The sequence below is a fragment of the Corvus brachyrhynchos genome, unplaced genomic scaffold, assembly GCF_000691975.1.
Source record: "Corvus brachyrhynchos isolate BGI_N302 unplaced genomic scaffold, ASM69197v1 scaffold169, whole genome shotgun sequence".
Classification (NCBI taxonomy): domain Eukaryota; kingdom Metazoa; phylum Chordata; class Aves; order Passeriformes; family Corvidae; genus Corvus; species Corvus brachyrhynchos.
Window position 1 is genome coordinate 227,844 of NW_008240030.1, and position 12,926 is coordinate 240,769.

The 12,926-nt window shown below is 41.8% G+C and overlaps 1 long non-coding RNA gene across 1 annotated transcript in view; it reads right to left on the minus strand.

Moving 5' to 3' along the window:
* Positions 1–12,270: 12,270 nt before the first annotated feature.
* LOC108449001 overlaps positions 12,271–12,926 on the minus strand; it is a 1,950-nt gene continuing 1,294 nt past the window's right edge. The window contains exon 2 of the long non-coding RNA XR_001865094.1: positions 12,271–12,479. This is a non-coding gene — a long non-coding RNA (uncharacterized LOC108449001). The remainder of the gene's footprint in view (positions 12,480–12,926) is intronic.

Genomic DNA, 12,926 nt, shown 5'->3' on the forward strand with positions numbered 1-12,926 from the left:
ATCAAGGGAACAGAACTAAGTTTTCAAAGTCACAAACAGCTTTAGAGTTCCCGCACCCTCCTGTTTAAGGGGCAGGGAATCAAAATACCGAGAGTAAAAGGAAAGACAAACAGTACCTTCCTTTATTTCTTCCTTCCCTAACAATGTTATCTGCATAACCCTCCCCACTTTTCATCTTATTTGTTTGGGGCTTGGTAGTGCCATAAACATGAACTCAAAACAGATAATAACATCAAAAGAGAAAGCTGTTATTTTAGATTGCTTTACAGATATTTTTATATATAACCTATTTATTATACTTTATTTATTTCTACTCTTCATCAGCTTGCTTACACATCCCAAAGGTTTTTTCCAATGGTTTTGTCTTTTCCATTTGTCAAACTTTGGCTCTCTATCCCCACTTCCAACTGCTCCCCTGTTGTGATTTATACAGGTTTGGGAATAATTCCAGCTGTTTTCTTTAGCTGCTGCTGCATCCATGTGTGTAAATCCCCAGGATATGTCAAAGAGCCCAAGTTTGTAGACTAGCCTGCAGAACTGATGCTAGCTATGCCCTTCAGGAAATACAAAATCAACTATTGTGCACTGGGGTTTTTAGTTTTGTCTTGCTAAGGAGCTGAAAACACAGATTCACAGAATATTCTGAGTTGGAAGGGACTCACAAGGATCACTGAATCCAGCTCTTAAGTAAATGGCCCATACAGAGATTGAACTCACTATCTTGGTGTTATCAATACCATGCTCTGACCAACTGAGCAAAACACAACCAATTTAAACTTTTTTTGTTTGTTTCCTAATTTCAATCAAGACTGGGAAAAGACGACACACTTAATAGTCTTTGTTCCTTACTAGGAGTATAGTTGCTGCCTTTGCCTTCCTTTTGGATTTGCTCACATATCAGCTATGGCATCCCCACATCCCCTTCAGTGCAGAGGAACCTGGCTTTGGGTCACACAAATGTAGATCAGCATTAATTACATAGTGGAGAATGCTACCATGCTTAAATGAAATCTCTATCTGGTAACATCTCAGAATCTGGGGTCCTTCTGCTAAGAGCTGTGACGTGCCCTGGACAGTGTGCAGACATTTTTATCTGGTTTTACAGTTCATAAAGAGAAAACGAAGAAATACATTTCCAAAGCAGCAACTAATTTTACTTGTTTCTATTTTGGGCAGCCTGATTTGAGGCGTTTGCCAAGCTGTCAGGCCAGCTTGCCTACATTTGCAGGGGAGCTTGGCAGTGGCACTGGGCTCTCATCCCATATCCTTGACTTCCAGGGTCACAACTCTCCTGCAGTACAAGTGCTTTTCCTTTTTGCCGGAACTGGTCAGATCTGTGGTGCTCTGTTCCTGTTAGGAAGTTCAAGTTGAGTAAGTGTGGCTTGTGTCCTGACTACAGACCCTTCAAACCCTTCCTGGCTGGTCACAAGGGCTGTCCTTGGGAAAGGGCAGCTTGCTCACCTTGCAGTGGGGCACTGGAGGTGGCGTGGAGCACGTCAGGGCCGTCACGACCACCACGATGGAATTGTTGTGGAGATAGCAAAAGCCATCTGCTGTTTGTCCCCCCTGCCTGCTCGCTGTCCAGGGAGCCCGTGCCAGCCTCGCCTGCCAAGCCCGGCTGACGGGGTGCCAGGCTGTCACGTGGAGTGGGCCTGGCTGCCGTGGGGACTGGGCCACAGGCTTGGTGACCCATTTGCAGGTGACATTGTACGTGTGTGCAGAAAAGGCCTGGCTGTCAGCTGAGGGAGGGAAGCTGCGGAGAAGGGTGTGATGGGCGCCGGAGCGCGCCTGGTGCAGCTGCTGCCTCTGCAGCACGGAGGGGTGGTCCTGATAATGTGTTCTCACTCTCCTCAGATTACGGCTGCCAGAGTTGGTCTTGTGCCTGCTCCTTCCCTGGAGAGAGAGAGCTGTGTGGGACTCATCCCAGCATCACTGTGCAGAGAGGACCTTGCAGTTGCTGCTGTGCCTGTGGTGGGATGTTGAACCTCAGTGGTTGTTGTGGGTCCATTCCAGCTCAGGATATTTTGTGATCCCGTCTGTGCTGAAAGGGTTGGGGCAGGCTGCAGGGGTGTTTGTGTGGAGCACTGGGATGGGGTGCATGGGCTGTGTGCAGATGTGCTGATACCCCAGAATGCAAATAGTCACTGTAAATCTTCTGTGCAAGAGTCTGAAGTTCTTTGATATACTCTTTAATATACACTGGGAAACAATATCAAGCTTGTTGAACAAACAAAGTGTTAAAAGAATATTAGGGTTGCCTAAATACTAAGGTTAAGAACCCAAAGTTTAGGAAATGCCAAATACAACATGTCCCAGATATCTTTTTTTTACATTTTGTGAGATAAAGCCTATTTGTCATGATGATACAGTTTTTAAGGGCGTGATCATACACTGTTTTTTCCAATGCTGGTCTTATAGAGCAGTGAATTAGCGACCAGTTATTTAATAGTGTGTTTAATTAAGAAAGAACAGTATGTGAGACTCTCAGCTTTATTTACTGTACTTAACTAAATTCCTCCCTAATGGCAAAATTTTTGTTTTCCTTCCCTCCTGACACCCTCATGGATTTTTCCTGGTGTGTGCTTCCCAGTGCACAGTGCTGATCAGTTTAATATCTGAATACTGTATTGGCAGTAATGTGCCTTCACCTCACCTCTGGATGAGGTTTGGTGGGTTATGGGGATGCTGTAATCTCTGTTACATAAATATGGGCCTGACACACTGGGAAGGTTAAAATTAATATTCTGTTAACTTTGTGTATGAAATGTGAACCTGATTTTGGGGCATACACTGTGTAGTGGTTTACACGTTCAGAGCTTCCATGTCCTAATGCTCTCTCTTTCCGTATCTGGGTGTTCATCACAGTCCTGTTCCCATTGTTGGCTCTGCTCTTCAGACCTTCCTCTTTAGAACCAGTTTCCATCTCCATGTCCTTCCATAATCCATGCTCTCAGCCCCACATACAGGTTTTCTCTTTGAGCCTTGTTATCCTCCCTGCTGCTTAGAATCCTCCTTTTGTTTCTTCTGGTCCCCCTTGGACTGGGGAGTGCTCAGTCCAGCTGTGGGCCTGGTCCCTCACTCGTGGGAGCAGTGTGGTGTTCAGGAGAGCACAGACTCAGCAGACCTCAGCTGCTGAATTTAAGTGTTCTTATGGACCATGTGTAAACCGAAGTGATTTTACAATCATCTGTGTTGTGTGTGTTTTCATAAAAACCATGTTAAACTTATTTCTGGCACAAACCTAACTACCTTGCCCAATCCTGAGTTCCTTGTTCAAAGCTCTGGAGTGCCTGAGCTGTTGAAGCAAAGGTCACTGGTGCTTTTCTACCTTGGTTCTGGCATTTTGGTTAAAGCATTTCAAAATTTCCAGCCTGAGGTGGGCACTGGCACTCTGTGCTTCATACCAGAGTGTTACAGTTGCACAAAATGATCAGCAGCTGAGAACAAGGTATTGGAGTGAGGAGTCTCTCAGTGGGCTTTAAAAAGTTGATAATGATGTTTAGAAGAATGATATCTGCTATTTAATTATTTCCTAATGAAGTTTGAACTTCCTGTGATCAAAATGGGTGGCATAGGCACAGTCCTGCCTGTCCCAGCACTCCCAGTGTGTTTGGGCAGCAAGTGCTCGTAGTGGGCTTACAGTGATGAATTCTCATTGATCTTTGCTAATGCCAAGTCAAAGCTTTGGTATTTGCTAGTGCTCTGATTTTTTTTACGGCATGCTAATTTGAATTGGAAATGTTTGTTCAGCACAGGGTAAGAGAGATTGGAATTGGTGATGCTGTGCTGCAAATAGTGTCGAACTTTTCCTGCTTATGTCGAAGTGCTGTTCTGGTTTTCTCAGGTCGAATTAGGCATCACCACATTTTTTATTCGGCTCACAGTATGTGTGTGTACACACATGCATATGCATACATAGCTGTAATTTTTTTATTGTTGTACTAACAGCAGTACTGTCCAGGAGAAATTTTTTTCCTAACATCATGGTAGAAACATCATGGTGATTTTGGAAATGGATGCAGCTGTCTGAAAACGTAAGAGAAGAGACAAAGTAGAAACATAAATATTTTGTGTCTGTGCAGAGAGACTAAAAGGTAATTAGCCAAGGGTAAATAAATGGCTTTGTTTTGAAAGACCCAAAATGGTGACCCAAAATGTTTTGAAAGGCTTTCTGGATGATGGCATTTCTGTGTTCAAAGTTTCAGTCCAGAAATCTCAGACAAAAGTGATAACTGTTGGCAGGGGAGAGCAGGGGAAAGTTATGCCTGCAATAGGAAATCATCTCACTTTTAAAAGTGAACATTTCTATTTCAGGTTTTAATTTTGATAATTAGCAGTAGCAGCTCATCCTCAAATTGCTCTTCTAACAGTAGGTGGTCCAGAATTGCATGAGGTAACTTAATATGCCCTTTTTTTCCTGAGTCTGTAATTGGAAAAAGACAGGAACAGCTAACTGCCATTAATTGCACAAGCTATTTACAGCACAGAAAAATTGGTTTCTCATTTGTATACATGCAGAACAGTGGTAGTGCTGCAAAGTGCTGCACTTCAGAGGTTTTGCTCTAATATTGAGTATCACATACTAATTCCTGTTACTGAAGGTCTGCCTTGGCCTGTAGCTCACAAGCACTTAGCCAGAGCACCTCTCCTGGTTCCCAGTTTGGTGTTAACATATTCCCCAGGGCCTGCCTTTCTTCTGTGTCCTTGTATGTTCCTCTCACCTCTCCAGTGGATATGGCAGCTCCTTGTGTGGGATCTCTCATGGCTCACTGTGTTCCTGCCAGCCTTTCTGGTGCCCACAGACCTGTGGAAGATGCATGTCTCTCCTGGGTTATGTTACACCAGCTCTGCCTGTGCTCTGCAGATGAAATCGGGATGCCTGAAGAGTCTGCTGAGAATGCAGCAGGTAGCCAAGGAACTTACTGAGATGTCCTGGTGCTGCAGGTTACACATATGTTGTACCTTAGGGTGAAAACATGCACTGTGGTTTGCATTTGGTATAGAAATCGCTGTTAATGTTGGCTAGGTTGATGTAAATTGCAAATCCTAGATGTAAGCATCTGTTCACATAATTCAGAGTGATAACACATTTGTGTTTGAGAGAGATGTGAGAGAAGAACTGAAAGGAAAATCACACTTAAACATGTGCTAATGTTTTATTCCTAAAATCTGATCCACTGGTTTCTTCTGCTGGCCCTCCTGCCTAAGCATTTCTTGTGATGGACCAGTTCATTGTTCATAGCTGATTTCCACTTTGGGTTCTTCCAGTAGATACTAATGGAATTTTAAAATTTTTATCTTTTATTTTATTTGGGAATAGTTGGGCTAATTCAGATTGAAAGGGCCTTCAGGAGGTCTTCAGTCTAACCTAATCAGAGCAGGGTCAACTATGAGGTCAGACCACAGTGCTCAAGGTTTTATCCAGTTGAGCCTTTCAGGAGTGACAGAACTGAATAGCTGGATGCCCAGTGATGTGTTCGTGAACAAAGATAAGGGGATACAGAGCTGGTTACAACTAAGGCTTGCCCCTGTTCTTCAGAAAGCCAGAGGTGCAAAGCTACGAGCTATAATTGAAGGTGGAACAGATGTTACATGTGTATTGGAGCTTCACTGTGGATCCCTATCTAAAAAGATTTATAATTTCCCAGTTAATTTCCAGATGATCTTTTTTAACGTGCTGAGGTAGCAGATGTGTTTGTTGTATCCCACTCTTTAAAGTCATTTTAGGAAGTTAAACAGATGGATGCCTTTTGAATTCAGCAGCTGTAACAGCATTGCTTCATGTGCCAACCAGGATGGAAGGAAACAGAGCAGCTGAGAAGTGCTTTGCCTGTGACAAGCTGACCCACTTGCCAACAGCCAGTAATGTGCTAATGTTGTGACAGGAATGATTGACTACACCTGCTTTTACAGTGGAATCAGTTGAGTTTCTAGACAGCTGGGCAGGCTTGAATACAGGTTGTTTTACTGCTGGAATAAACAAAGCTCATGTTAATTTTCATACAGGAGGTGATTATGTCTCAGAAAACAGAAAATTATTCCATCACCTGTATGCCATTTATTTGAAAATAGGTTGTGTGTAACAGTGTCCTTGACACTAAAATTTCAAGAGGAAATATGAAATTAAGAAAATTTCTCTCTCAGTGCTATGCCTTCGGCCTGTTGTTTGTTTTCCAGTGATAAACATCAGCCAGATCTTCCTTATGGCCATGGGGCGTTCTGACACTGATACTTTCCCAAAATATTCCAGACACTGAGAGCAGTGTTATTAAAAATCATATGATATGGTGTGTTAAATAAATGCAATGCTGTCAGGTCTTTATACTGTAGCTTTAAACCATGTGAGTTCAGTACAGCATCATGGGTAAAATTCAGGGTGGCAGGAGACCTGTCACCTTAAAAAAATAAAATTGGTTAAAAGTTGAAATATCAAAGCTGTTTAAGGCAACAAACATGTCATTAATCATTACACTGGGAATCTCCTTTGATTTGGTAAGAAACAAAATGTTAGGACAGTGTTTATGAGTAGGTTTTTATGTCAGTTTTGGGTGGCGGGTATTACAAATGCTTGAAAAAATCAGTGTTAGAACAGCAGGAGGGTAAGTTATCAGTTTGCTAATGGGAGAATGGGAGAACAAAGAAAATATAAGGAAATTTGAGAAAGGAAGCTTGATCCTGCCTTGCATGAGGCTGTGCAGTGGCCCTGCAGCACTTTAAATTTGATTATTCTGTGCTAGGTTAATAGAGAGATTAAAGAGTAATTGTTTCCTGTACATTTCCTTGTGAAGTGGTCATTTAAGCTTTCTGGTTTAAAACTGAGTGTGATGTTTGGCAGGTGCAAGTAAACCTCTCCCTCAAATGCACGTGTGATTTTTAAAAATAAAATGAATTATTACTTTTTGCTGGGGTTTTTTTCCCACAGTTTATGGGTTAGGTAATCCTCATCAAATTCCCTTGCTAGATCATCACATTGGTGAGGGAGGTTGGTTTTGCAGATGTTGACTCTCAAGAATGTTCACGGCTGTTGGGTTGATGGTTGATTTATGTCTGTGTAAATCTGAAGAAGCTTCACTGAACTTTTTGATTTAAGAATTTCAGTAGAACCATTACCCCAAAATTTAGCTGATAAGGATGCGCTTTTATTTTCCATAAACATCAACTCAGGACAAATCTTTCTTTAAAGGAGCTGTGGAGGTAGGCAGCATTCGTATCAGGGCATTGTGTTATGCACTTTTTGTGTTTCCTTTGGTTACCACTGTGAACAATCTGGGTTTGTAGATTATTTTTTTCTGGTACACGTTCAGAAATAGCTGGTGTTTGTAATACTGCAATTAGTAACCTTACATGGTGTATTGCAGGTGACTTCCAGCAGAGAACTGCTCCTGAATGGTTGCCCTGTGGAAATGCTCCTTTTTTTTTTTTTTTTTTTTTTTTTTTTTTGATTCTAGGGAAGAGTGGCTGCCTGCAGGCTTGGGTTGTGAAGTGTACTTGGCAAAACTTGGAAGTGTAGGATGATATTCATCATTCCCTGATACCAGCTGGCAGTTGGTGAGCACCACAAGCTCTTCTTCCATGGCTCCAGAGCTGCACTGTGCAGCTGGACTGGATGCTTGGGCTCAGTAGGCAAGAGGATTTTTTTAAATACAAATTGATAGGAAATATGTGCTGAGGGGAATGGAGATAATGTGAGAATATGATAGGATTGGAATCATTATGTAAAGAAGATTTGAATAAATACTTTGAATTTGGAAGTTAAATTCTGATGTTGGCTGTAGAGAAACTACATTGATTTAGGGCAAGTGAAAATCTGGTCCTTGCCACTTAGTTTGAGTAGTGATACTTTGCTCTTTACAAAATAGCTGAAGTTGCTTAATGGTAATCTGGCCAATTTGTGTTTGTTCAGAACTGCTGATGTGGGAGAGACTGATGGCAGCTGAGGCTGGGTTGGAATGCTTAAGCAGATCCAGCTGTGAAAAGCCTCTGATCTGACAACTCTTCCAGATGATGGAGCAGGTGTATTTGAAGCATGCCAGCAAGGTTACAGAAGGGGACTACCTGATGATGTGAGGTTGTTAGCTTGTAAGTGGTGGCTATTTTTAACATGCCACTTCTTGAGAGGGTAGAGAGAATAGCAGCAGAGGAAAGAGAGCATTTTTTTAGGTCCTCTCCTTCCTATTTCCTCTTAACTTGATGGTTCTTAAAGTCAAGAGTAGTTTGTGGTATTTATATCATCATCATCGTCATCACCTTTCTTCTATGATACGCTCATTAGTCACAGATGTTTTCCTTGCTTTTCCAAACACATGAAGCCATGGGCAATGTCAAGTCAGGCATAAAATAATATAGGAGCCGGTACTATTAACCTTGTGGAAACAAAGGACACATGAATAGATTAAGAATACCCAGATGCACATCTCTGTCGGGAAGATGTGATTTGCAAGTCTCTTTCCAAAATGGTATTGCAGTATTTATTCCAGGTGCTGTTAGTGGCATGGAGAGATGATGTTGTTATGGTCACAGACACTGAGATGTGCAAGTCAAGGTGAGCTATAGGTTGGCCTGACAGAGCTCCTCTGTTAGGATCATAAAGATTATTCATGTGTATATGCTTTACACAGTGGTCACTGCTGTGACTACAGCACAGACAAATAGTAAGCATCTAAATCTTACACCGCTACAGAAAACATTAATTCAAATAAGCTCTTGCATTCCTCATGCCTTTCTGTTCCTGATGATTTTAAGTCCGAGCAATGAACTTCACACGCAACGCCAGAGAGATGGACCTTTCCAAAGCCCATCACAGAACCCCATAGCAGTGTGTGTCTCAAGACAGCTGGGCCCAGTTTTTATTAGATTGTGAGAAACTGATATGGCTACAAATCCAAAGGCAATGGGAGCGTAATGAATTCAAAGCTGTGAGTGTGCATTTGCTATGACAATAGAAACTTAGGAAGCTATTGAGTGAAGCACTACTACAGGCTTACATTACAAAACCATGAAGCGTTCTGGTACAAAGTGGGATTAAATGTGAGCGTTGTTCAGAAGATGCTAATTTAAAATGGGGCCATTTTCTGTCACCGTGCAAGAGCATCTGCCTCTATCACTAGTGCAGCCAGTGAACTTTCCTGTGTATTTTCTGAAAATGAGTGGAACAGATGTTCTTGTCCAGGTGCAACTTGGCTTGTGTATTTTTTAAAATTTGACACCATTATAAAATTAAATGGAATTAAACCCAGTGTGAATTAGAAGCATGTCAGGGGATTACAAATGGAATTTTAGATCAGAATTAGTGTAATGCAGACAAGATTCTGTCAAAAGAACTGGGAACAGAACCAAGGTTTCCTCCTCACTGCTCTATATAAAGAACTCACATGTACAGATTATAATTGCTGTGGTGAGAGGATGCCAAATTATATAATGCTTCTATCCACATTCCTCTTTCTAATCTCTACTGTTCCCCTTGGGGGAACACAACAAAAAATTATGGGGTTTACACCTTTACTCCTCTACACCTTTATGGGTTGTTTCATAGAATGGTAATGTAAATGTGCAGATGGGATCAGGCTTTTCCATATTTGATACTGACCAGGGACTAAAGATGGATGTGAACGTGCAAAATGCCTGCAGTACCAAAAATAGGTCCGTATTTATTCCTGTCATAACTTCACTTAAGTTAATGGAGCTGTGCCAAAGCTGAACATGCCTACAGTCTATAGGACAGCTGCTTGGCAGTAGTAGAGCTTGATGAGAATGGGTTTGAGAGTACAATTAAGCCCTCTGATTCTGACAGTGTGTGGTGACATTTTAGGGATATTCACCTCGGCTTGAAACGATTTTTCTGGGATATTGCAGGTACATCCTTAATGCCTAAAAGCCAAGGATAGTGTTGATCAAGGTATTTTCAAGCCTTGAGTTCAGTTCTATCAGCAGTTCTGAATCACCACACCAGCTAATGAGGTGTTCTAATTGATAGCATAATTCGACATGGTTTTTCCATTTAGGCTAATGTAACATTTGGCTTCATTGAGGATGAATATTAACCACAAGTTGAAAGGAAGGTCTGATTCTCTGATCTTTTGCTACCTTTCGTCAAGCTTTTAATTTTACTTGCAATATCCACATGCAATCCATACAGGCATTTTCTTTCCACTTGGGTGTAGAGACCCTGTTCTGTTGTTAATTGGTAGCAAGCTGTGGAGGCAGCTTCAATGGTTTCACTGTTCCAGAAACGTTCATCTCATTCATAAAGATCATCTGTTCAAGAGCAGTCAACCCTGGGCTTTTGTTCTGTTTACTGGCTTTGTTTTGGGCAATGTGCTGACTTGCCTACAAGCTCTTGAACTACAGGGCATTCAAATAGTTTCCTCTGATGTGTTAAGTTCTTGAGTTCACATGAGTCTGCTCACTAAAATTTTGAGAGTATTAAGCCAGTTCTCAACACCAGAGTCTTGGCACTTGAGTTGACACTACATGGTGCTGAGCAGCCACAGCTTGAGTCCAAAGCAGTGATACTTTCTGAGCTTCAAAATCAGCTGTGTAAGCCAAATCAGTAGGGTTTATTGTGGTTTCATTGTGTTGGTGGGTTTTTTCTCTAACAGGGAAGTAAAGTGCTCGTTGATAGCATTTTTCCTTCCATATTCCCCCATTTGGGGAGTGGGTGGATGCTCCCTGGACTACAGGCAGATAAGGGGGGGATGTTGTGGTTATTCAGGCAAAGGTACTCATCAGACTTAAAGCTGCAAGGGAATTTTTCCTAGTCAGAGAGGCTTATCCAGCATTTCTGGGAAGGAATGGAGCTCTTGTTTTTTTTGATAATTTGCCTCCTTTTTAAGATTACTTCTGGTTTAGACACAGAAATTTGGGTGATTCAAAACAGGGGAAGGGAAAACTGGTTGGGCTTTTCAAAGAAGATAAGAGACAGGTTCTCAGATCCCTTTGACTGTCCAAGAGAAGTAGTTTCTTTAAAAAATCCTAGCCTTAAAAACAGATTAAAATGAACTTATTAAACAATAGCAACAACAAAAACAATCCAAAACCAAAACAAAACCAAAAATCCAGACAAGCCAAAGACTAGTCAGTTCCAAAGACAGACGAGAATTGATGTTGCCCATCTTTGCAGATAATGCCTGTAATGTGATGTAATTTATGATCTCATGGTGTGACTGCACTGCCACTGGATACAGCAGTTTGCGTTTCAGTGCCATTATGCTGTGCTGTTTAGATACATACAGCAAAATCTGTGTAACATAAAAACTCCCCCAGGTTTTAGATGACAAAGGATTATTAGGTGCAAACTGAATCCATGAGAGAAGCAGTAAGTCTAGGTCACTCTTCAAATGTGTTAACAGGAATTCACATTAAAGCTTTGGTGAAGAATGTGTCCATTTCACTGATTTGGCAGAATAGCTGTCAGGATCATGGACTGAGTGTATTCAGATGGCATCATCCTCAGTAGGCAGGACTGCACACTGAGAAATCAGTAAGATTCCCTTAAGTGTCCAAAGGAACTGTGGAATATTCAATCCACCATCATCAAAGGATCAGATTCCATAATTGTTAAAGGAGCAATGAAAGGAATCCTTTTCTTTTGGTCAAATTAACTTAGTGGCTGTTTTGGTATCCTGTAACCTAGCCAGTTTTCCAAGATAGAAACAGAACAACAAGAACTGGCAAGTTGGGTGCAGCAGGGATTGGTGGCCTGAACCTCATAAAATGTGTAAGTTTTAGAAGAACAGAATATAAAGCTTGTCAGTTAGATCTTCTAATAGCTTTTAAACCGTACTGTATTTTATTACAGACCTAAAATTAGCCTGGTTTTCAGGCCTGGATCTTTTTCAAGGTGTTCATACTGGAGCCCAACCTTCTCTTAGCCAGCAAGGCTGAGTTCTCAGCATGGAACAATGGAAATGGTGTTGGAGCATTTGACACATTTCTGCTCCAAGGACTACCAGTCCTCTCAGATGGTAAATGTACCTTCTTTATTGAATTGTAGGGTTTTGAAATTTTCTCTAAAGCTGTGTTTAAGCTGACATTGTGCACAGTTATGACAGAACATTAGAAGATTTGTCTCGGTGGGATCTCAATGAGATGGATGAAGAGGGATGTGCATTTTTCCATCTGAAATTGGTGGATAAAGAGATTGAGGTGGAAGAAGTTACTTAAAAAACCAGCTACCATAAAATTTACCCTTTTGTAGTTTCTACAAAACAGCCTGCAGAACTGGTACATGTGAAAGCAGATGTGCTGAAAAATCCCAGCAACAGCCAAAACTCAGCAGATGAGCTTTATGTGTACTGTGGGAACTTGAATTACATTTTACACTGCAACATTGAGGAAGAATAGTACTTTATAATAAGTAGAGCACAATTTCTGACTTCAATTTTTAGTTCTGCCATTTAGTCACTGTGTAACCTTGGGTCAGTCATTGAAGATGACATCTGCAGAAGGATCCAGCAATGCTGTCTTCATCCTGGACACACCTACAATACAATCCAAGAAATGCCTCAGTTTTCTATCTGAAAGAGTCTCAGATCTAAAAACCTGAGGTTTGCATCTTTAAAACTTCCTCCAAAGACAGAGTGTTAAATAGGCAGGTCCCAGCTCCCCTTGACGTGAGTGATTGAGCATGATTGAGCCTTCCTTCCCTGAGCACTGCTCACAGCCTGGATGGAGCAGGGGCCGTGGGGCTGGGCTTCCTCTGTCCTACTGAGTAGCTTCACCCAGTGTGTATTTCAAATACTTCAAGTGTAGGTTCATTGCTTCTCTGGATGCCGCATCCCTGGAAGCGTTCAAGGCCAGGTTGGATGGGGCTTTGGGCAACCTGGACTAGTGGAAGCTGTCCTGCCCATGGCAGGGGGGTTGGAACTGGATGATCTTTAAGATCACTTCCAACCCAAACCACTCTCTCCTTGCTGGGATCACTCTTT